The sequence below is a fragment of the Lutra lutra genome, chromosome 9, assembly GCF_902655055.1.
Source record: "Lutra lutra chromosome 9, mLutLut1.2, whole genome shotgun sequence".
Classification (NCBI taxonomy): domain Eukaryota; kingdom Metazoa; phylum Chordata; class Mammalia; order Carnivora; family Mustelidae; genus Lutra; species Lutra lutra.
The window spans coordinates 62,716,528-62,742,244 of NC_062286.1; positions in this window are offsets into that span (position 1 = coordinate 62,716,528).

A 25,717-nucleotide genomic window follows, 5' to 3' on the forward strand; every position below is an offset into this window, starting at 1 on the left:
CTTATTTTTCTACTTTTTATTTACACATAACTTCCATAGTTTGTATTAGTTAGCTATTACAGCATAACACGTTACCGCAAAACCCAGTGGCTTAAAACAATAAGTATTTATTAACTCTTATAGTTTCTGCCAGTCAGAAATTTAGGAGTGGTTTTGCTGGATGGTTTTTACTCAGAGACTTTCATGAGGTTGGAATCAGATGTCAGCTAGGGTATCCGTCATCTGAAGGCTTGCCTGAGGCTGGAGGATCCACTTCTAAGATGGCTTCCTCACAGGTTTCTCGTTGAGAGGCCTCAGGTACTTCCCACATGGGTTTCTCCATAGGACTGTTGGAGTGTGTTGATGATACGGCAGCTGGCTCTCTCCAGAATGAGTGATGTAAGAGAAGATGGTGAATGTTGCAATGACTATTATGATTTAACCTTGGAAGTCATATACCACTGCATTCTGTTGGTCATATAGACTGGTCTTCGTTCAGTGTGGGAGAAGACTCCACAAGGGCATGGATATCAGGAGGCAGTGATCATGGGCAGCCTGATATTAGAGTTCGGTTGCCACATATACCAATTTACGTCTTTTTTCCCCATCAAGTCAGTGAGATGATATCCTTTTTTTACAGGTGTAGAAACTGAGGCTGACCATGACATGCCCTAGGATCATACTCTGTACTGAAGTCTCCATTTATTCCCTCTAAGTTAAATGTTCTTTCCAACATATTGTAGCTATATGACTAACTAAATAAATTATATATAGCTTGGAAAATTCAAGATGTGAAAACCTAAGTAGCAAATTAGAAATGTTATTTGAGTGACAAAAAGATTCACCATACCACGGGATTACCTAATTTTCAAAATGATTCAGTTTATCAAAGATGAGTTTTAATGTGACTTTTGGAGACACAATTGTTAGGTAATGAGAAGTATAATTTGAAAACTTGTGTGTCAGAAACAGTCATATTAGATTGTGAGTTTCTTGAAGGCAGGGATGGAGTCAGCTGTATCTTCCATCCTAACCCCGGGATCTAACCTAGAGGAAGCTTTCAACAAAAGTTTTTAAATACAGGAATGATTATGGCAAAATACGTATAACTACAGCTCCTTAAAACTCTTTTTGTATATGAGAAGTTGACATATTATTTTAAAAATACATTTTACTCTTATTTTATACTTAAGAGTCTGATTCCTACTGAGCTTTATATTACTAGACTACCTAGAACTTATTTGTATATTAGTACTAGCCTGATGTAACATGTTGTGAAATTTTTTATTCCTGCTGAGATACGAGGTTGAGACGTTTAATAAAAACAAAGAAAAATGTAAAAAGCAAAATTCTCATCTAAAGAATGGATGAAAGATCTGATTTTTAGAACATGCAGGTAAATGGAATGGTTCCTTTTTTTAGACTCAGCAAATCAAAACAATATAAATTTAAATAAAATATTTTCCATTGGAAAAAAAAAGTACCCCTCTGCCCCCAAATGCATTGTACTTGGGGGTTGAAGACTTAAAGAGAGTCCGCTCATTTTTATTTTTTTTTTAGGTAGCCAGGGGGCCTAATGTTTTCTGATTTGAACAACATTGCTATTTGTAAAGATTTTCTAAGGGAAGGTGAACAGACATCCTTCTTCGGGATGATTCCTTATCAGCTCTTGTCTGCAAAATTAGTGGATTATCAGGTTTATGATAGTATGGTTGTAGGCATAAACTCATATAGGGGATCAAATTATGCAGGACAGAGATAAAAGATAAAAGGGTGTTGAATTTCATTGAATAACTGTAGTTAAGGATAGGAAGGTTAGCATTAGAATCCCGATCACGTTGATAGCCTGGTATGAATATTTTACAACTTTATACAGTTTACTTTTGTGATAGTAATAATGTAAGATGAATTCTGTTTATCCTAGTTCAGGTAGTATAGATGCTTATTTGCAAGTGTAAATTTCTCAGCTAAGTTTTCTGCATGGATTTGTTATTAGTCATCCTTCTTTCTAAGTAGCCTGATTAGAGTCTAAGAGAATCTTCTATAACAGGAAAGATAAATACATGCCATGTGAGATCATACCCCTTCCTCACCCATGGCAGACATTTATCGTGAACCATTTTCTTCCTGAGTCATTGGTTGCTTTTTGTAAAAGAGCAAGAGATTGGCAAAATTAGAAGAGGTCAATATTAACACCCTTGAGGGGAACTGTATAACTAACAACAGAGAGAAAGTTGCCTTGATAAATCAATAACTAACTAGTTCTTGGCTAAAGATGGTAAATTAGACTCACCTGAGGGGGTTTTAAAGAAAACTTTTATGCAAGGTGTTGTGGATTGTCATTTAATGTTTTGAATATAAGGGGAATATCTAAGAATTTTTTTAAAATTTAGTGAAAATATTTTTAAAACAAAGAATAGCAGATTGGCTCCTATTTTTATACAAAATCTACTCTTAAAAGGCACAGAAGATTAAAAGTAGAAAGGACAATTGAGACCACTTATTCCTACTTTCTCCCCATTTATCATTGCAAAAATGAGACTCAAATTGGGGAGCTGATTCACCTAAGATCACAGAACTCATGAATGAAAACAGGGCGGCCAGGGAAATTGCTGCTATTTTACTTGGCCATTCTACTCATACCATTCCAGTCTCTATAGTGAGGGCATGAAGTAAATAGATCTCAGAGTCTCTTCAATTCTAAATTATGTTTCTCTCTAACCCCTCATGAACTTTCTGATATTACGTATTTGTTGATATTCTGTACCCACTGTCTAGGATGTAAACTTCATGAGGGTTAGGTCTTTATCTGTTTTGTTCTCTACCATTTTACTACGATATCCCCTACATTTACTGAAGTACATGTTTAAAAGACAGATGTTACTGAGTGAATGAGTGGAGATGAGGCTCAGAATCTTTTCTAATCTCACACTTCACACAACTGCCACCAATTAATTGGAGTTAGCTTTCTTGTAACATGTGGTGGACAGATTCTAAGGTCATCCTCATGATCCTCACCTCCTGGTGTTCACACCTTGTGTAATCCTCTCCCCTTGAGAGTAGAAGTGATCTGTGACTTGCTTCTATGGATAAAATGCAGCAGAGGTAGAGCAATGTGTCTGATTACATGTAAGTGATTCCATGCATGTGATTGCATTACATAAGATTATAATACCAGTTATGCTAAGAGACATTCTCCCTTGGTGACTTTGAAGAGGCAAGCTGCCACCTTGTGAGTTGCTTGTGAAGAGGGCTACTTGGCAAGGAACTGGAGGTGGCATCTGGATAACTTCCCACAAGACACTGAGGCCTTCAGTTCAGCAGTCTGCAGGAACTGAATGTTTCTAACAACCACAGGAGCCTGGCAGTAGATCCCTCTCCAGTCAAGGTTCATATAAGACCCCAACCTTGACAGTATCTTGATTGTAGCCTTAGAGAGGATCCACGGAAACCATGTCTGAACTCCTGATCTGTAGAAGCTCTGAGGTAGTAAATGTGTGTGTGTGTGTGTGTGTGTTTAAATAAGTGTTTTAGGCTGCTGTTTATTGTAATTTGTTATCTAGCTGTAGGTAATTAACACATAACCACCCATTTAGATACATTTCTTTCATTTGGATATCCATAAAATAGAACTCTAAACCAGATTTGGTGTACTCTGAATTAAATATTACAATCTGGGAGAAAATGAAACTCTCTTTTGAAAGTGAAAAGGTTTAATTTCTGGCTTGGGTTCTGTTAAATCTATAGGGCCACAGCATTCAAATCTTTATAATCTGCTGGTGCTTACTCATTGCTTGTTTATGGAAGTCTGAGTTCTCCTTTTTTTACTTCTTAGTCAGTTGCCTGCATACAAACGAATTACTAAAACAGGCTAGCTTGAAGGCAAGGGGAGCGTATCTAAGTATCTCTGTTTATATTAAAAATGTTTCTTAACATTTTAACTGTTATATTGATTACTTAAAGTCTATATTATAAATGAGGCAATAGGTTGGTAAACCGAAGATGCCACTCTCTAAAAAAATCCTTTTATTATTTTTTTAATTTTAAAAAACTTTTTATTTTTTCCCATTTTCTTTTATTTCTTTTCAGTGTTCCAAAATTCATTGTTTATGCACCACTCCCAGTGCTCCATGCAATACGTGCCCTCCATAATACCCACCACCAGGCTCACCCAGTCCCCCCGCTGCTCCAAACCCCTCCATTTGTTTCTCAGAGTCCACAGTCTCTCATGGTTTGCTCCCCCTCCAATTTCCCCCAATTCCCTTTTCCCCTCCATCTCCCAATGTCCTCTGTGTTATTCTTTATGCTCAACAAGTAAGTGAAACCATATGATACTTGACTCTTTCTGCTTGACTTATTTCACTCAGCATAATCTCTTCCGGTACCGTCCATGTTGATACAAAAGTTGGGTATTCATCCTTTCTGATGGAGTCATAATACTCCATTGTATATATGGACCATATCTTCTTCATCCATTCGTCCATTGAAGGTCTTCTTGGTTCTTTCCACAGTTTGGTGACTGTGGCCATTGCTGCTATGAACATTGGGGTATAGATGGCCCTTCTTTTCACTACATCTGTATCTTTGGGGTAAATACCCAGTAGTGCAATTGAAGGGTCATAGGGTAGCTCTATTTTTAATTTCTTAAGGAATCGCCACACTGTTTTCCAAAGTGGCTGCACCAACTTGCATTCCCACCAACAGTGTAAGAGGATTCCCCTTTCTCCACATCCTCTCCAATACATGTTGTTTACTGCCTTGTTAATTTTGGCCATTCTAACTGGTGTAAGGTGGTATCTCAATGTGGTTTTAATTTGAATCTCCCTGATGGCTAATGATGGTGAACATTTTTTCATGTGTCTGTTACCCATTTGCATGTCTTCTTTGAGAAGTGTCTGTTCATGTCTTCTGCCCATTTTTGACATGATTATCTGTTTTGCGTGTGTTGAGCTTGAGGAGTTCTTTTTTTTTTAAAGATTTTATTTATGTATTTGACAGAGATCACAAGTAAGCAGAGAGGCTGGCAGAGAGAGAGAGGGGGAAGCAGGCTCCTTGCGGAGCAGAGGCTTTAACCCACTGAGCCACCCAGGTGCCCCTTGAGGAGTTCTTTATAGATCTTGGATATCAGCCCTTTATCTGTAGTGTCATTTGCGAATATCTTCGCGCATTCTGTGGGTTGCCTCTCTGTTCTGTTGACTGTTTCCTTTGCTGTGCAGAAGCTTTTGATCTTGATGAAGTCCCAAAAGTTCATTTTTGCTTTTGTTTCCTTTGCCTTTGGAGACATGTCTTGAAAGAAGTTGCTGTGGCCAGTGTCGAAGAGGTTACTACATATGTTCTTCTCTAGGATTTCGATAGATTCCTGCCTCACGTTGAGATCTTTTATCCTTTTTGAGTTTATCATTGTGTATGGTGTAAGAGAATGGTAGAGTTTCATTCTTCTACACATAGCTGTCCAATTTTCCCAGCATCATTTATTGAAGAGACTATCTCTTTTCCACTGTATATATTTTCCTGCTTTGTCGAAGGTTATTCGACCATACAGTTGAGGGTCCATATCTGGGCTCTCTACTCTGTTCCACTGGTCTATGTGTCTGTTTTTGTACCAGTACCATGCTGTCTTGGTGATCACAGCTTTGTAGTAAAGCTTGAAATCAGGCAACATGATGCCCCCAGTTTTGTTTTTCTTTTTCAACATTTCCTTAACAATTCGGGGTCTCTTCTGGTTCCATACAAATTTTAGGATTGTCTGTTCCAGCTCTTCGAAAAATGCCAGTGGAATTTTGACCAGGATGGCATTGAAAGTATAGATTGCTCTAGGCAGTATAGACATTTTAACAATGTTTATTCTTCTGATCCATGAGCATGGAATGTTCTTCCATATATATATTTTTTTTGTTCTTCCATATTTTTGTGTCTTCTTCAGTTTCTTTCATGAGTTCCTCAAGTACATGGAACTTTCTCCAGAATAGACCACATACTGGGTCACAAATCAGGGCTCAACCAATACCAAAAGATTGGGATTGTTATTCCCTACATATTCTCAGACCACAGTGCTTTGAAACTGGAACTCAACCACATGAAAAAGTTTGGAAGGAATTCAAACACTTGGTAGCTAAAGACCACCCTGCTTAAGAATGTTTGGATCAACCAGGAAATCAAAGAAACAATTCATGGAAACCAATGAGAATGAAGACACTTCGGTCCAAAACCTATGGGATACAGCAAAGCTGATCCTAAGGGGGAAATACATAGCCATCCAAGTCTCCCTAAAAAAACCTGAAAAATCCAGAATATACCAGCTCTCTTTACACCTTAACTGGAGAATCAACAACAAATTAAGCCAACCCCACACACAAGGAGGGAAATAATCAAGATTAGAGCAGAGAATGAGATAGAAACTAGAGACACAGTAGAACACATCAACGAAACTAGAAGCTGTTTTTTGGAAAGAATCTATATGATCGGTGAGCCATTGGCCAAACCCATCCAAAAGAAAAGAGAGAGGACCCAAATTAATAAAATTATGAAAGAAAAGGGAGAGATCACGACTAACACCAAGGAAAAAGAAACAGTCATCAGAAATAATTATCAACAGTTATAAAAATTATTTGAGTTAAGCAACCTAGAAGAAATGGATGCATTCCTGGAAACCTATAAACTTCCAAAACTGAATCAGGAAGAAATCGACAACCTGAATAGACCAATATCTAGTAACAAGATTGAGGCAGTGATCAAAAACGTCCCAAGACACAAGAGCCCAGGACCTGACGGATTCCCTGGAGAATTCTACTAAGCATTCAAAGAAGAAATAACACCTATTCTTCTGAAGCTGTTTCAAAAAATAGAAACAGAAGGCACATCTAAACTCTTTTTATGAAGCCAGCATTACCCTGAATGAAGTCAATGGCAATGAAGTCAAACTCTCTCTCTTCATAGATGACGTGATACTTTATATGGAAAACCCAAAAGCCTACACCCCCAAACTACTATAACTCATACAGCAATTCAGTCATGTGGCAGGATACAAAATCTATGTACAGAAATCAGTTGCTTTCTTATACACTAACAACAAAAATATAGAAAAGGAAATTAGAGAATCGATTTCATTTACTATAATAGCCAGAACCATAAGATACCTGGGAATAAACCTAACCAAAGAGGTAAAAAAGTTTTTTTATTTAGAATGATTTGTCTGTGTAGACAGTGTGTTAGTGTTAATGAAAACCCTTAAAAAATGCAATCAAATAATTTTTATGAGTGTACATGATCTTAATGATTTTTATCATTGAATTTTGTGGGCTTGGCAGTTTCTATGTGCAATGAAATTGTGCTTTTGCATTTCATAGCCAAATAGAAATACAATAGATCATGCATAATTTTGCATTGTCTTTGTCCTCTCTGTTTTTATGAGTAATTGATGATATCAATATCTTCTACTTTACAAAATCATTGCTGTTTAGTGAAATTGGCTTTATATCAAATCTCATTTTTCCAACTGATTCCATAAAATTTTACTTGGATAGCCATAAAAAAAGTCACCAAATGGTGAGTTGAAAATGTTACAATGTTAACATGGTGTCCAGGTCTCTGGGCTCCATGAGATATATTGGGTGTGCTTTTGCAATTATTTTAGAATTACAAGACACTTGGCAGCTCTTTCCTATTATCACATCCTTTATCTCTACCTACTTTAGACCAAGGAATACATTTTACTTTGGGGAATGCCCTTTTTCTGATTCAAAGCACCCAGAACTTAGCCCTTCTTCTTCCTCTTTTTTTATTGAGGTATAATTGACATATAACATTATATTGATTTCAGATGTACAATATAATGATTTGGTATTTGTGTATATACTAAAAAAAGGGTCACCACAGTAAGTCTAGTTATCATCATGTCAACAGAGTTACTCACTTTCTTAGCAACTTTCATGTATGTGGTACAATATTCTTGACTGTAGTCACTGTATTGTACATTACATCCCCATGGTTTATCTATTTCATAACTGGAAGTTTATACCTTTTGACCCCTTTCACTTATTTCATCTATCCCCCAACACCTCTTCTGGCAACCACCAACCTATTCTCCATATCTATTAGTTTAGTTTTGTTTGTTTGGTTTTTAAAATTTCACATATAATTCTATGGTATTTGTCTTTCTCTGACTTATTTCACTTAGCATAATACTTTCAAGGTCCATTCATGTTGTTGCAAATGGGAAGGTTTCATTCTTTTTTATGGCTAAGTTATATTCCATTGTGTGTATATTGCCACATCTTTTTATTGATCTCTTAATGGACACTTAGGTTGTTTCCATATCTTCACTATTGTGAATAATGCTGCAGTGCATATATTTTTTCTAATTAGTGTTGTTTTCTATTTTTTTTAAGATTTATTTATTTGAGAGAGAGAGATAGAGAGAGAGAACGAGTTGAGGGAGGAGCAGAAGGAGAGGGAGAGAGAATTCTCAAGCAGACCCCCTGCTGAATGTGGTGCCTGATGCAGCTGGGCTCTATCCCAGTCCTTGAGATCATGACCTGAGGCAAAATCAAGAGCAGGGTGCCTAATCAACTGAGCCATCCAGGTGTCCCAGTGTTTTTGTTTTCTTTGGATAAATACCCAGAGGTTGAATTGCTTGATCATATGGTAGTTCTATTTTTAGTTCCCGAGGAACTTCCATACTATTTTCCGTAGTGGCTGCAACAATTTGCATTTCCATGAGCAGGGCACAAGGGTTCCCTTTTCTCCACATCTTTGCCAATGCTTATTTCTTGTCTTTTTGATAGTAGTCATTCTAACAAGTATAAGGTAGTATCTCATTTTTGCATTTGCATTTCCCTGATGATCAGTGATGTTTAGCATCTTTTCTTCTGCCTGTTGGTCATCTGTAGGTCTTTGTAAAAATATCTGTTCAGGTTCTCTACCCATTTTTAAATCATGTTATTTTTATTTATTTATTTATTTTGGTATTGAATTGTATGGGTTCTTTATATATTTTGGATATTAACTACTTTATGGATATAGGATTTGTAAATATCTTCTCCCATTCAGTAGGTTGCCTAGAACTCAGCCCTCAGGCTTCCTTAACCAGGCGTATTTTCAATGCTTAAGAGAGCTAGCCTGCAATACCTGATTCTACCATTAGGTGCTGCTCTTTAACATAATACCTTGCATAGTGGTTTTGTTTGTTTTTGTTTTTTCCCCCTTTTCCTCCCCAAATTAATTTGAGGGCACAGAAGCACGTCATGTTTTCTTATTGCATATTAAGATTTTGAAACTTTTTAAAAAATACTTTATTTGAGAGAGAGAGAGTGCTCGAGAGAGCACAAGTGGAACGGAGGGGCAGAGGGAGAGAGAGAGAGATGGGCTCCTGGCTGAGCAGGGAGCCCAATGTGGGGTTCAGTCCCAGAACCCTGGGATCATGACCTAAGCTGAAGGCAGACTTAACTGACTGAGCCACCCATGTGCCTTGGATTTGGATACGTTTTTATTACAACTGTTTGCTTTTCTAAATAAATTGGAAGCTAACCACCCTAACCTGAAAGTTTCCCAAGTGAGATATTTAAGTTCTCATAAAATAAGTTAGTGAGCTATCATAGTGATGGTATAAAGCTTCACTTTTACAGAATGTCTCTTAAAAAAAATAAAAAAAATCTTTCTCGTATGAAAGTTTATTAACCACATTCCCAAAATGAATAACTTGGGAATTATCTTTGAATTTTTTTATTGCCCAAATTCTTACTTTTTTAAAGTAAACTAGAAATTATCTAGATATTTTGGTTTCACTGGTAGCTGCATAAATTTTTCAGGTACAATTGAATTTTTTGAAAAAGGAAACATATGTTTTTTTTTTTGTTGTTTTTTAGAAAATAGAAGATAGAGAAGAAATAACATTATTGAAAGGGTGATATTTCCATCTTTATACTTCTATATCAGATAAAGGATTAACAGTTTTGGCAGCAGCAGCATTTTGCGGGGGGGCACATACACAATAAATACCAGGCAATAATTCAATGCTAAAATGGTCTCATGTTCCATGAAAACTTGAAATAGGATGTCAGAATGGCTAAGACACAAAGTTGTGTGACAATAAGCAAGAGCTCTGGGGCCTATGGGTTAACTCTGGGTATTCTGTTAAGGCTACCCATCTGTATTGGTTCCTGGAAAGCTACCTCAGTAGGGAAAGGCAAGAGTTAAATCTGGGTTGTAGGAGAGCGATACAATAAAAATAATAAAAACCACAGACCTCACCATATTTTAGTGCAGAGGTTCTTGTATTCAGGTGAGAAGTTATCTTTATAGGAAGGTTATTTAACCCCTTTATTCTTTTTTTTTCCTTTATAAAAAAATATTTGCTGATTTTAGAAAATTGTTTCCTGTGAATGAAACTCTTCACTTTAGGGTTGATATGTTGTGACTTATGAAAATTTGAAATACCTGTTATGGATCAGCTCTCACTTAGCAAGGGCTGTATTTGTCAGGTGATGATTGAAGTTGTAAATCAGTATTCTTGGATCTGGAATTTCCTATGGTGAAGCAAATAGCTGCAAACATCAGCTTTAAGAATAAAATAAAATGAAACAAGCAGTAATAATAATAAAAAAAAACCTTGACAGGCAAATTTGGTGTTACACGTTGTGCATTTCTTTTCAGTCTCTCAAACTTTCTGAGCACTATAATTTGTTTGTACTACTGCATCACTATCATCAAAGATATAGGACTTTATTAGCCCTTCTCTCTTAGGAATGGCTTTTTTTTTTTTTTAAGAGAAAGGAATGCTTAAAAGTTCAGCCACTTGAATCTGTGTATAATTATTCTTCCTAACAAAAGTCTTAGATTTCTTTAGTATGAAAAAGAGGAGAAAGAAGGAAGAATATAAAGAAAGGAATGAATAGTGAGAGGGAAGGAATAGAGAGGGAAAAAGAGGAGAGAGAGGAAGAGAAAGATAATTCAGAACAAGTTTTCTTTTCAAAAAAGACAGCACAGTGACAATATTGTGCGATGATGAGATCATTTTTCAGACCTCCATAGCCACCTACTCTTCCAAGTTTAAGAACTCTATCAGAAATAAATAGCTTGTATTTACAGTATACTGTTAGTGAACAACAGTCCAGTTTCTTTACTCTCTGTGGAGAAGACTTTGTCCTTTCTGGGGGCTGTGGCTGAATGGTCACCTTATTTTTAGTTCAAGTGTCTTGAAACCATTTGAAAAGAATTAGGATGAGATCACATGAGAGGTAGATAGAGGAGTGGCTTTAGCAATCTTTTGGGCTGGAGTCATGGGTTGTTAATGGCCTCTGCAGACGATTTAGCCTTATGTCTGAAGTCCTAGTCTCTGTCTGATCTCCAGGGTTGAGTTCAGCTCATTAGACAGCTGTGCAGAACACAGAGGAGCCCTGAATGCTAGAGGAGAACTTCTAGCAGGTGGTGGAGAGTCTTGTATTGGCTGCTTTTCTGTATGAATGATCATTTGTCTCTAAACCCAAAAATAAGCTCATCAACTTTGCAAAAAGAAAATGTGATGGCCATGCCAGTTAACCAGAGGATAGGAAACCAGGTTGGACTTCTTTTCTTGCCTGATAACGTCTCTGAGTTCTGAGAACCTAGATGCCCTCTTTTTTTGCTATGTTCGCTGCAACTTTGTCATCTCTGTATTCACTCTTTTGTTACGCTTCCTACTTGTTCTTTCTTCTCCTGAATTATAGATGAGAGGAACTAAAGGTCTGGGTGATAAGAGTGAATGGGTCCGCGGGGTCTCCATGGTACCATGTTTAACAGTGCCTGGTGGTCAGGCTGTGCTGGGAGGCCGGAAAGGTGAGGCTGGCTGTGTAGTATGAGAACCTGTGCCCACTGTGTGGGGCTGTCAACCAGGTGCCTGGTGCCCAGAAGAGGGTCTAAAACTTGGTCACTAGCTTGCACTGAAGCTTGTGAGTCATAAAGAGCCATGAATTAAAGGAGAGATTGAGAGCTGGGCTGAGGAAGGTGCTTCCACTGTGAGACTCTTCCGTGCTGCCCTGCACGAGGTGCTGCCTGGGTCTGGTGTCCTTGCAGTTGTCGGACTTTCCTGATAGCACTTGCAGCCAGTTGTCCGTTTATCCAGATGTAGAAGGAGATTCTCCTAAGAAAAAGAATGCCCTACCCAATCTTAAAAACAAAAAAACAAAAACCCACACCATTCAGCTTCGGTCCTCCTTGTGATATACGAAGGGACCAGCTGAATATGAGATAGAGGGGAGTGGCTAGGCAGCCTTCTTTAAGTGGGGTTTCTGGGAGCCAGGGTGGACGTGCAGGCTAGGCTGACGGACGCTGTGTGCTGCTGAGGTGTGAGAGGGGGAGACACCTCACACCTGCACTTGGGGATGGGGCCTCCTGATCATGCTTCACAAACCTTCTCCCCTCTCCTGGCCTCTCCCTCAGTGTGGCCTCCCATTTTTGTCAGGTCCCTGCAGAAATTCATCTGTCTTTCAAACCCTTCCTATGGGGCTGCTGGGTAAGGTTTTTAGGACACAACTGTGTCTGGCTGTGCGAACCATCTGGCAAAGTGTTGGAGGGTGGGAATGTAGAATGGTCAGTCTCTCTCAGGGTCAGGTTTGGCCACTGCCTCCAGTTGGTTGTAACTCTTTATTCTTCAGACCAAAGGGCAAGGAAACAGGGCACTGGGGAGCTTAAAGAGAGCCTCTGCATACTGTCCTAGCTTAGATTTTGAGAAGATGAAAGCTAAGTGACAACAAGGGCTAACACCCAACCACAGAGACTTCCTTTGTTCCTAGAGCAGCACTTCTCAAACTTTAGCATGTGTCCAAATCACCTAGAGAGTTTGCAAAGACTCAGATTTCTAGGTTCCACTCCCACAGCTTCTGATTCAACGGCTGAGGTGGGCCAGAGAATATACATGTCTGCCAAGTTCCAGGTGGTGCTGACTCTGTAGGTCTGGGGACCATGCTTGGAGAACCAGTGGAGCTAGGGGCAAGCTCTGGCCTGTTACGTAACTCAATCTGTGACCTCCGTAGAGAGATCAGATCCCTTTGGACTATCGTGTCTTTTCACATGTCTGCTCACCTCTTTAAACTCAGGGGTCCTCAAGGGAGTTTCTCTGTTTCTACAGAAGTGCTTGGCAATCGAGGGAGTTCAGAAGGATTTTGTTGAAAGTTGATTTTTGAGATGCTTTCACAGACTTTGATGTCATTAAAACCATAGAATGTTAGGGTTGAAGAGAAGTTTAGAGCTGACCCTGTTCAACAAGTTCTACAGACAGGATCACCGAAGTTCAGAAAGACCGCGGTCAAAGGATCATACGAGAGTGCTCAAGATCGCACCACACCCAGCAGGTCTTCTACTTTAATTAAGTGCCCGAAATTATCTCCAGTGATTATTGGGCAATTATTCATTATGTGCTGGACACCAAGTTCTCATTCAATTCTTTGTATTATTTATCAGAATAACCCTAGGAGTCAGTGCAGTTACTGTATTTACTTTGTAGGGCCAAAAACTGAGGCTCTGAGAGGTAAATAACTTGCCTCAGTCACAAGGCTAGTAAGGGAGGCATCAGGCAGGTGACCGGAGAATGAGCCGTTGACCATCGTGCTGTTCTGCCTTGCACACAGTGAGTACCCCAGGAGCGCTGATGTTCTGACAAGCTCGTTCTCTTTCTCGGTAATGTCATCACTTGTACAGAATGTTGAAGGCCAGAACGGGATACATGTAGTAGAGCCTTTTGAGACCGCGAGGCATTGTAGGACTAGGTGATGCCCTCGGGAAAGTAGATTTGTATTTTCCAAAGCGTTTTTACAGACTGTTTTTGGAGTAACTTTTCATTCCAGCTGAAATGCCCTTCCATGTTGCATCTAGAGCTGTCCAGGTCTTGTTCCTACAGCTTTGATTGTCTTCTTCAAGAGATCTGTTCCTTATACATGTGTTATCTTCTTTCTTTTTAAAGAAATTTATTCTTTTTTTTTTTTTTAACGTGGAACTTGTTTCCCCATATTATAACTTGTTGGCTCACACATCTGTAAGCTGTCCTGAATTGTCAGTCAGGGACCCTGCTGTACCCACATCTGTACTCCTAGGAACATCACGCAGAGGAACCCTCACTGCTGGCTGAATTGGAGGTGCTCACACACATCCTCATCACAACCTGGCGAGGGGGCTGGGCAGGAATTATAATCCCCAGACTGGAAGGCAAGGGGGTTGCGCCAGGCTGAACCTTGGGGCTGCCTATGATCCTACACAGTCCCTGTGGAGCTCCACCAAGAGCCCAGTCTTCTGTGCTCCTGTCCCTGTTGTCTCTCCACGATCCTGGGTCAGTGGGTGGAAAATTGGGACTGATCGAACTTTCCCTTGCAGTTGCTTCAACTCCTCATCTTTGGCTGACCAGCCATAAGTTATTCTTTCTCAAATATCAGGGTTTTTCCAAAATGATTAGGTAACTTCCTGGAGCCACACAACTTTTAATTTCTTGTGATTTGGGAAGATTGTGCCTCTGCTGGAGTGGAGCCTTCGGGGAGGAAGAAGAGGAAGACGAGGAGGGGAGCAGCCTCCGAGGATCTCAGGTTCTGTGGGCTGCTCAACTTGAGCTGGGCTTTCAATGTAGGGGCAGTTCCTGGGCAGGAAATTCTTGCTGTTGCATATATATCTATATATCTATATATGGATTCATGGCTGCTTTGGGACTGACTGAATTTTTCTCCCTCCTGAGCTGAGCTCCCCTTGGGAACATGGCCCTGGTGGTAATTTTGGAGTATTTGAATCAGTCTGTGTCATCCCACACCAGAGGCTTTTTTCTTTCTCTTGCTTGTTATTGCCGACTCTCTTTAGTTTGCTCTGCATTTTCAGCAGGGGATAAAATATGGTTTATACTCCCCGGCTTACAGGGGATGATTGACTAGAGGCTGAACCCTTCAGGAATAGTTTACTGACATAAGAATTAAGATGAGCTGTGTCTGCCTCGACATAGCCTACATATTTCAAAGACAGGGTGGGAGCCAGCCCCTTAGGCACACAGTAGCCTCCCGGAGAGCTTTATGATGACAGCTCCCCACCCCTGTTCAAAACAAGGTATGCTTTTGCTCACCTGAATGGACATGGGTGCCATGAGCAGAGACAAGTTTGAATGTGAGCCATGCAGGCTCTTTGGCTCTGGCCACGCACCCAGGAAAGTCAGGGGAGATCCAGTGACAGCTACTGAAACCCAGGGCTCAGGCTATTGAGGAAGGCGTACAGAGCCTCAGTTTTGACCCACCCCTTAGGGAATTTCTTTTCTCCTCTCCCCCTCACTGTCATATTCTGCTTTTCCTAGGGTCCACTCTACACGGCAGCTTTGCTGAGAATGCCCTTTCTTGGCAAGATGATAGCGGTCCTGTTGCCCGGTGGATCTCATTGCCATGCACTCAGGATGTATGAGATATTGCCGCAGGCACACCCAGATCAGGCAGCAAATAGCTGATGTCAGACTGGTTCGGGCAGGCCGGGGATCAGGGCCCAGAGTCATGAGACACTCCTTTACTACATCAAGGAGAGCTTTCATTTCAGGCTCCTCACCTCTCAAATGGATGCATTTAGTCTGCTTTCCCCTGGGGAATCAGTGAGAAGGGAATGGGGAGGAGCAGTAACACCTTTTCGTAGCACTTTGAAGACCATGAGGATTCAGTTGTAAGGGGTCATACAATAATGTAGATGCCACATTCCATGCTTTTCCAGGTACATGAACTCCAAATCCCCTAACTTCTCTCCCACTCTTGAGAGCAATCAGAAAGGAAGTTGACAGTGCCCTTATCATGGGGGAAGTCTCGAATCTCTTCTTAGTTATTAAAATGAATTCTTTCTAAGCCATGAATTATTTTGGGAACAATGCATGTGTGGTGTACAGTTGCTTCCCAACACAGCTGAGAACGGTGCTTTTGATTCACGCAGTCTCCCTTTGGTAATAGATGGGCCTGTACAGTTCACTCTGTTGGGTTTGAATGTTGTTTCCCAAATAGTATTGTCAGGTCAGTCTTAGGACTAGAAGGACTATTAAAATCATCTGGGCCAATCTCCTTATTTAGTGGATGGGAAAAGTGTTCAGAGAGGTGACTCACTCAAGGTCACATGGTGAATTTCAAATGGTGATGGAATCAGGTCTCTCGCCTTTTTGTCTAGTGCTCTTTCCCCTTTCTGATGCCATCTGTGCCATTGTTGTGTGCTGGCCATATATCCTATTTATCAAAGGATCCAGGGAAGGATATACCAAACTTCACTTGGGCACCATTTCCATAAAAGGAAGAGCAAATTACTAAATAGGGTTGAAGTTTGGTCTGAGGGTTTTAACATATTGCCCAAACCTTCTTTAGTATAGCTGGCATTTCTACTGCAGCCTTCTTTATGTTTGAGAATATTTGGAAGCAACTCAAATGTCCAAAAAGGAGATTGGTAAAAAAAATTGTGGCACATCCCTATAATGCATGATGTCTCAGTTATTTAAAATTATGTTATAGAAATTAACTATCAACATGGGGAAATATGCACAGTCAAATGTTATGTGTAGAAACAGCAGACTACTCAGGTATAGAAAAGTATAACCTTAGTTTGAAAAAAAGTAAATTCATGCATACAAAAAGAGGGTATCAGAATGTTAATACTTGTTATCTCTGGGTATTGGATTATTGAGTGATCTCTGTTTTCTTATATTTTCAGATTTTTTTCAATGAAGATTTATTACTTTTCTATCAGGGAGAAACAAAAGATGTTATTTTTTTTTTAAAAAAGAAGTCTGCATTAGGAAGATTTATACATAGTCCTTCCAAAAAGCCTCTTGGGAATGCACGCTATCCTACTGTACACATTCAGATCTTAATGTATTTTGTAAAACTGGCCCTGGAAACTGGAGCGTTGATGAAAGGAAAGGAATGGTGCATTCTCTTTCCTTTATTGGTTCTGGACCAGATCATTTGATTCCTCTCTGCTGTTAGTCTTCTTGTCTGTCTTATGGGCAGCGTGTTTTTGCCCTCCCTGGAGAGAGAGAGAGGGAGATCTGTGTGGGAAGGAGCTATAACTCACCCTCATAAGCACCTTGGAAATCTTAAATCCTTGGCCATAAAAAGCCCAAAGTTAGTCCGTGGTAATGACTGATAGGACTTGTACAAATTCAGCCCAGCCTTTCAGAATGTAAAGAAGACAGACATGACTAGATCCTGCTACTTACATTCTCCTGCTGTGTTGGAAGTGAGGTGTGGAAATCCCCTCAGCTGGCACTTGGCAACTTTGCACTGAATAATCCTTTGTTCAACAGGCTTCACCTTCAAAACGCTGATCGGCGGACTCTGGGGGAGGCTCAGGTATCTGTCACCATGGCCTTTACCTTTGCAGACCCCTTTGAGGGAGAATATTTGCTGTCACGGTGCCCTTTCTCAGAGAAAGAGGATTTGGATCACTTTTTGGCCTACACCCATAGGTGAACAAAGGAGCCTGAAGGCCCCATATGGTGGGACCACAAATCAGTCGGTAATTCTTCTGTCTTTCAGGGGTTTCCTGAGCCACTTGAGAAATGCACAGGTATTTTGTCTTGCATCCAGAGAAACTGCCACATTGAGGGCAGGAGGAGGAGAGACCTTTTTCCCACCAACCCAGCACTGTAAAAACATAGGCTGTTCTCTAGGGTGGTTCCAACCTGGCTCAGAGCTCTGGCTTCGCATGACTTCTACCTGATCTGGGAGGGTTTGAAGGGCTAATCCGCTCATTCATATTTCAGACCGTCACAGATCAGGGTGCCTGGTTGATACTGTCTATGTGATGGAAAAGAGCAGCCCGAGGACAATCGGTTTTACAAGCTCCCTGGAGCCAGAGGTAACTCTTCCTGTTGTACCTCAGGGCTGAGCACTAGGATAACTTGGTAGTCTGCTTCAGGGATAAATCTTTGACCTTTGTTTGGCTGATTGGCACCCTCTGCAGCCTAGACATTGGCAGAGGTCTTAAAGCCTGGCGGGCAGGTCCTTCTGGACTGCCTGTGACCTTTGCTTTAATCATGGTCGCTCTTGATCCTTCTGCTCCAGAGAATCTGAAATGAGTCCTGCAAATGGAGCTATTGACAAGCCTCAAAAGTCTCTGCAGGTAGCATCTTGGTGACTCCCAAGGATCAGCTCTGATGCTGCTTTCACAGTTCTGACTGAAGCCATCTCTCACCCTCCCTTCCTCTCTCTCCCATCTCCACAGCCAAGTCTGGTACCTCGAGTTAGCCTTTGTTGCTTTCTGCTCTGCACTTCAGTTTCAGCCTGCCTGTCCGTCTGTACCCCTAAATTGTAAGCTCCATAGCACTCTTTACTCTGCTTGCCTAGTATAGGCACCCACTGTGAATGCCTGATGGTTTGAAATAACAGGACGGGGCCCCACAGCAGTGGGCTGGCTCTCACTTTGCCTGTTGCTTTGACCATTTCTGGTCCCACAGTAAGTTTATTTTCTTCTCCTTAATACCTAACTGGTGTGAGAGGCTGAGACCATCCATAGATAAGGCAATAAGGGAGAATTTAGCAAGAAAAATAAGTCATGCCCCCCCCCCACCTTTGGGGGTCGTGTAATGGAATTACCCATCTGCAGCAAGAGAACCATGCCAGACAGTGTTAGAAGTTGTGGGTTAGGTCATGGGAACTATCAGGGATATCTTTCTAGAAAGGGGATTTTGTCTCAGTGCCTTAATGATAGGACGGGTTCTCATAAACCAGTCTATAATTTTCCAAGCAAGTAGAGGAAAGACCTTGGGGTTTGTGTCAGAAGATTTGACACCCACTTGCTGTAAAGCCTTGGACAAGCCACCTAACCTCTCAAGGCTCCTATTTTGAAAAATGAAAATCATAAAGTCTTCTTGGCTTTCTTTATGGAAGGCTGGTGACATAATATGAAACCTTTAGCAAATGATAAAATTACATATAAATATGACTGCTTATCACTCTCCTTCTCGGGAGACATGCGGGTGCTAGATGTGCTTCCATGAGTGCAGAGGCAGCTTATTTATTTTGAGCTTTAGGTTTTCTGATCTGACATCTTTATTTATTTATTTATTTTTTAAATTTTATTTTATATAACATAATTTTTATCCCCAGGGGTACAGGTCTGCGAATCGCCAGGTTTACACACTTCACAGCACTCACACACAGCACATACCCCCCCAGTGTCCATAATCCCACCCCCCCCAATCCCCCTCCCCCCATCAACCCTCAGTTTGTTTTGTGAGATTAAGAGTCACTTATGGTTGTCTCCCTCCCAATCCATCTTGTTTCATTTATTCTTCTCCTACCCCCCTTGCATCTCCTCTCCCTCATATCAGGGAGATCAGATGATAGTTGGTCTTTCTCCGACTGACTTATTTCGCTAAGCATGATACCCTCTAGTTCCATCCACGTCGTCGCAATGGCAAGATTTCATTTCTTTTGATGGCTGCATAGTATTCCATTGGTATATATACCACATCTCTTTATCCATTGTTGTTGTGGACATCTAGGTTCTTTCCATAGTTTGGCTATTGTAGACATTGCTGCTATAAACATTCGGGTGCACGTGCCCCTTCGGATCACTCACTACGTTTGTATCTTTAGGTTAAATACCCAGCAGTGCAATTGCTGGGTCATAGGGTAGTTCTATTTTCAACATTTTGAGGAACCTCCATGCTGTTTTCCAGAGTGGTTGCACCAGCTTGCATTCCCACCAACAATGTAGGAGGTTTCCCCTTTCTCCGCATCCTCGCCAGCATCTGTCATTCCTGACTTGTTCATTTTAGCCATTCTGACTGGTGTGGAGGTGATATCTCATTGTGGTTTTGATTTGTATTTTCCCTGATGCCGAGTGATGTGGAGCACTTTTTCATGGTCTGTTGGCCATCTGGATGTCTTCTTTGCAGAAATGTCTGTTCATGTCCTCTGCCCATTTCTTGATTGGATTATTTGTTCTTTGGGTGTTGAGTTTGCTAAGTTCTTTATAGATTTTGGACACTAGCCCTTTATCGGATATGTCATTTGCAATTATCTTCTCCCATTCTGTCAGTTGTCTTTTGGTTTTGTTCACTGTTTCCTTTGCTGTGCAAAAGCTTTTGATCTTGATAAAATCCCAATAGTTCATTTTTGCCCTTGCTTCCTTGCCTTTGGCGATATTCCTAGGAGATGTTTGCTGCGGCTGAGGTCGAAGAGGTTGCTGCCTGTGTTCTCCTCAAGGATTTTGATGGATTCCTTTCTCACATTGAGGTCCTTCATCCATTTTGAGTCTATTTTCGTGTGTGGTGTAAGGAAATGATCCAGTTCATTTTCTGCATGTGGCTGTCTAATTTTCCCAACACCATTTATTGAAGAGGCTGTCTTTTTTCCATTGGACATTCTTTCCTGCTTTGTCGAAGATGAATTGACATAGAGTTGAGGGTCTATTTCTGGGCTCTCTATCCTGTTCCATTGATCTATGTGTTTGTTTTTGTGCCAGTACCATGCTGTCTTGATGATGACAGCTTTGTAATAGAGCTTGAAGTCCAGAATTGTGATGCCACCAACTTTGGCTTTCTTTTTCAATATTGCTTTGGCTATTCGAGGTCTTTTCTGGTTCCATATAATTTTAGGATTATTTGTTCCATTTCTTTGAAAAAAAATGGATGGTACTTTGATAGGAATTGCATTAAATGTGTAGATTGCTTAGGTAGCATAGACATTTTCACAATATTTATTCTTCCAATCCAGGAGCATGGAAACATTTTTCCATTTCTTTGTGTCTTCCTCAATTTCTTTCATGAGTACTTTATAGTTTTCTGTGTATAGATTCTTAGTCTCTTTGGTTAGGTTTATTCCTAGGTATCTTATAGTTTTGGGTGCAATTGTAAATGGGATGGACTCCTTAATTTCTCTTTCTTCTGTCTTGTGTTGGAGTAGAGAAATGCAACTGATTGCTGTGCATTGATTTTATATCCTGACACTTTACTGAATTCCTGTACAAGTTCTAGCAGTTTTGGAGTGGAGTCTTTTGGGTTTTCCACATATAGTATCATATCATCTGCAAAGAGTGATAGTTTGACTTCTTCTTTGCTGATTTGGATGCCTTTAATTTCCTTTTGTTGTCTGATTGCTGAGGCTAGGACTTCTAGTACTATGTTGAATAGCAGTGGTGATAACGGACATCCCTGCCCTGTTCCTGACCTTAGCGGAAAAGCTTTCAGTTTTTCTCCATTGAGAATGATATTTGCGGTGGGTTTTTCATAGATGGCTTTGATAATATTGAGGTTTGTGCCGTCTATCCCTACACTTTGAAGAGTTTTGATCCGGAAGGGATGCTGTACTTTGTCAAATGCTTTTTCAGCATCTATGGAGAGTATCATATGGTTCTTGTTCTTTCTTTTATTAATGTGTTGTATCACATTGATTGATTGGCGGATGTTGAACCAACCTTGCAGCCCTGGAATAAATCCCACTTGGTCGTGGTGAATAATCCTTTTAATGTACTGTTGAATCCTATTGGCTATATTTTGGTGAGAATTTTGCATCTGTGTTCATCAAGGATATTGGTCTGTAGTTCTCTTTTTTGATGGGATCCTTGTCTGGTTTTGGGATCAAGGTGATGCTGGCCTCATAAAATGAGTTTGGAAGTTTTCCTTCTATTTCTATTTTTTGGAACAGTTTCAGGAGAATAGGAATTAGTTCTTCTTTAAATGTTTGGTAGAATTCCCCCGGGAAGCCGTCTGGCCCTGGCTTTTGTTTGTTTGGAGATTTTGATGACTGTTTCAATCTCCTTACTGGTTATGGGTCTGTTCAGGCTTTCCATTTCTTCCTGGTTCAGTTGTGGTAGTTTATATGTCTCTAGGAATGCATCCATTTCTTCCAGATTGTCAAATTTGTTGGCATAGAGTTGCTCATAGTATGTTCTTATAATTGTCTGTATTTCTTTGGTGTTCGTTGTGATCGCTCCTCTTTCATTCATGATTTTATTTATTTGGGTCCTTTCTCTTTTCTTTTTGATAAGTCTGGCCAGGGGTTTATCAATCTTATTAATTCTTTCAAAGAACCAGCTCCTAGTTTCATTGACTTGTTCTATTGTTTTTTTTGGTTTCTATTTCATTGATTTCTGCTCTGATCTTTATGATTTCTCTTCTCCTGCTGGGTTTAGGGTTTCTTTCTTGTTCTTTCTCCAGCTCCTTTAGGTGTAGGGTTAGGTTGTGTACCTGAGACCTTTCTTGTTTCTTGAGAAAGGTTTGTACCGCTATATATTTTCCTCTCAGGACTGCCTTTGTTGTGTCCCACAGATTCTGAACTGTTGTGTTTTCATTATCATTTGTTTCCATAAATTTTTTCAATTCTTCTTTAATCTCCTGGTTGACCCATTCATTCTTTTTTTTTTTTTTAAAGATTTTTTATTTATTTATTTGACAGAGAGAGATCACAAGCAGGCAGAGAGGCAGGCAGAGAGAGAGGAGGAAGCAGGGTCTCCGCCGAGCAGAGAGTCCGATGCGGGGCTCGATCCCAGGACCCTGAGATCATGACCCGAGCCGAAGGCAGCGGCTTAACCCGCTGAGCCACCCAGGTGCCCCCTAACCCATTCATTCTTTAGAAGGATGCTGTTTAGTCTCCATGTATTTGGGTTCTTTCCAAATTTCCTCTTGTTATTGAGTTCTAGCTTTAGAGCATTGTGGTCTGAAATATGCAGGGAATGATCCAATCTTTGATACCAGTTGAGACTTGATTAGGACCAAGAATGTGATCTATTCTGGAGAATGTTCCATGTGCACTAGAGAAAAATGGTATTCTGTTGCTTTGGATGAAATGTTCTGAATAGATCTGTGATGTCCATCTGGTCCAGTGTGTCATTTAAGGCCTTGATTTCCTTGTTGATCTTTTGCTTGGATGATCTGTCCATTTCAGTGAGGGGAGTGTTAAAATCCCCTACTATTATTATATTCTTGTCGATGTGTTTCTTTGATTTGTTATTAATTGGTTTATATAGTTGGCTGCTCCCACGTTAGGGGCATATATTTAAAATTGTTAGATCTTCTTGTTGGACAGTTCCTTGGAGTATGTATAGTGTCCTTCCTCATCTCTTATTATAGTCTTTGGCTTAAAATCTAATTGATCTGATATAAGGATTGCCCCTCCTGCTTTCTTCTGATGTCCATTAGTATCGTAAATTCTTTTCCACCCCCTCACTTTAAACCTGGAGGTGTCTTCGGGTTTAAGATGAGTTTCTTGTAGGCAACATATAGATGGGTTTTGTTTTTTTATCCATTCTGATACCCTGTGTCTTTTGATTGGGGCATTTAGCCCATTACATTCAGGGTAAGTATTGAGAGATATGAATTTAGTGCCATTGTATTGCCTGTTAGTGACTGTTATTGTATATTGTCTCTGTTTCTTTCTGATCTAGTACTTTTAGGGTCTCTCTTTGCTTAGAGGACCCCTTTCAATATTTCCTGTAGAGCTGGTTTGGTATTTGCAATTCTTTCAGTTTTTGTTTGTCCTGGAAGCTTTTAATCTCTCCTTCTATTTTCAATGATAGCCTAGCTGGATATAGTATTCTTGGCTGCATGTTTTTCTCATTTAGTACTCTGAATATATCATGCCAGCTCTTTCTGGCCTGCCAGGTCTCTGTGGATAAGTCTGCTGCCAATCGAATATTTTTACCATTGTACGTTACAGACTTCTTTTCCCGGGCTGCTTTCAGGATCTTTTCTTTGTCACTAAGACTTGTCAATTTTACTATTAGGTGACGGGGTGTGGACCTATTCTTATTGATTTTGAGGGGGGTTCTCTGAACCTCCTAGATTTTGATGCTTGTTCCCTTTGCCATATTGGGGAAATTCTCTCCAATAATTCTCTCCAACATACCTTTTACTCCCCTCTCTGTTTCCTCTTCTTCTGGAATCCCAATTATTCTAATGTTGTTTCGTCTTATGGTGTCACTTATCTCTCGAATTCTCCCCTCGTGGTCCAGTACTGTTGTCCCTCTTTTGCTCAGCTTCTTTATTCTCTGTCATTTGGTCTTCTATATCGCTAATTCTTTCTTCTGCCTCATTTATCCTAGCAGTGAGAGCCTCCATTTTTGATGCACACCTCATTAATAGCTTTTTGATTTCAACTTGGTTAGATTTTAGTTCTTTTATTTCTCCAGAAAGGGCTTTTATATCTCCCGAGAGGGTTCTCTAATATCTTCCATGCCTTTTTCGAGCCCGGCTAGAACCTTGAGAATCATCAGTCTGAAACTCTATATTCTGACATATTACCAATATCTGTAGATTAGGTCCCTAGCCTTTGTACCGCTTCTGTTCTTTTTTTGTTGTGAATTTTCCGCCTTGTCATTTGTCCAGATAAGAGTATATGAAGGAGCAAGTAAAATACTAAAAGGGTGGCAACAACCCCAGGAAAATATGCTTTAGCCAAATCAGAAGAGATCCCAAATCGTGAGGGGGGAGAAAGGGGATAAAAAGGGGTTCAGAAAGAAAAAAAAAAAAAGAAAGGAACTATTAAAAAAAGAAAGCCGATAAAAAATATAAAAAGGAAAAAATATATATATATTAGATAAACTATTTAAAAAACGTTAAAAAAGAAAACGGTAAAAGTTAAAAAAATTTAGCAGAAGAAGAGAAAAAAAATGAAAAAGAAAAAAAAATTAAATTAACTGCAAGGCTAAAGAATCATGGGGAGAAAGCCATGAGTTCCATGCTTTGCTTTCTTCTCCTCTGGAATTCCGCTGTTCTCCTTGGTATTGAAACTGCACTCCTTGGTAGGTGAACTTGGTTCTGGCTGGTTTTCTCGTTGATCTTCTGGGGGAGAGGCCTGTTGTAGTGATTCTCAAGCGTCTTTGCCCAGGCGGAGCTGCACTACCCTTACCCAGGGCGGGGCTGAGTAATCCGCTCGGGTTTGCTTTCGGAGCTTTTGTTCCCTGAGTGCTTTCCGTAGAGTTCCAGAGGGCGGGAATGAAGATGGCGGCCTCCTGGCGTCCGGCCCGGAGGAGCCGAGAGCCCGGGGCCCCACTCCTCAGTGCGCCCCCAGAGAACAGCGCCCAATGACTCCCGTCACCCTGGCCTCCGGCCGCGCTCCGAGCTGACCGAGCCTGCGACCGGTTCAAGGTAACCCCGAGTTTAGAGCTTACTCCTCGGCTCTGTCTCTGTAGCCGGCTTCCCCGTCCTAATACCGGTAAGCTCTGCGACACTCAGACACCCCCGATCCTTCTGTGACCCTGTGGGACCTGAGGCCGCACTGACCCCGCCTGGGCTTCACCCCGGTTAAGCCTCTGGAGCGATGTCCCTCCGCAGAACAGACTTTCAAAAGTCTTGATTTTGTGCTCCGTTGCTCCGCCGCTCGCCGGGAGCCGGCCCCTCCCCCCGCGGTCTATCTTCCAGTCGCTTTGGATTCACTTCTCCGCCAGTCCTACCTTTCAGATAGTGGTTGATTTTCTGTTTCTAGAATTGCTGTTCTTCTTCTCTTCGATCTCCCATCGGATTTGTAGGTGTTTGCAATCTTTAGATAAGCTATTTAGCTGATCTCCCACTACCTGAAGTAGTCTCAGCCTGCTACTTCTCTGCCATCTTGACTCCTCTGATCTGACATCTTTTTGGCCTGTTCTGATTTTTGCAGGAACTTCATCTGTGTACGTTATGTTTTTCTCCGTGCATTCTCGTGCTTTAAAAACTGTCTTTTAACAATAACTCACAATTATCAATAGATTTTATTTCATTACACAATACCATACACTTAGGTTTCAATTTGTAAGTATACATGCAAATTACATATCAAAAGAAAAAAATTTCATAAAA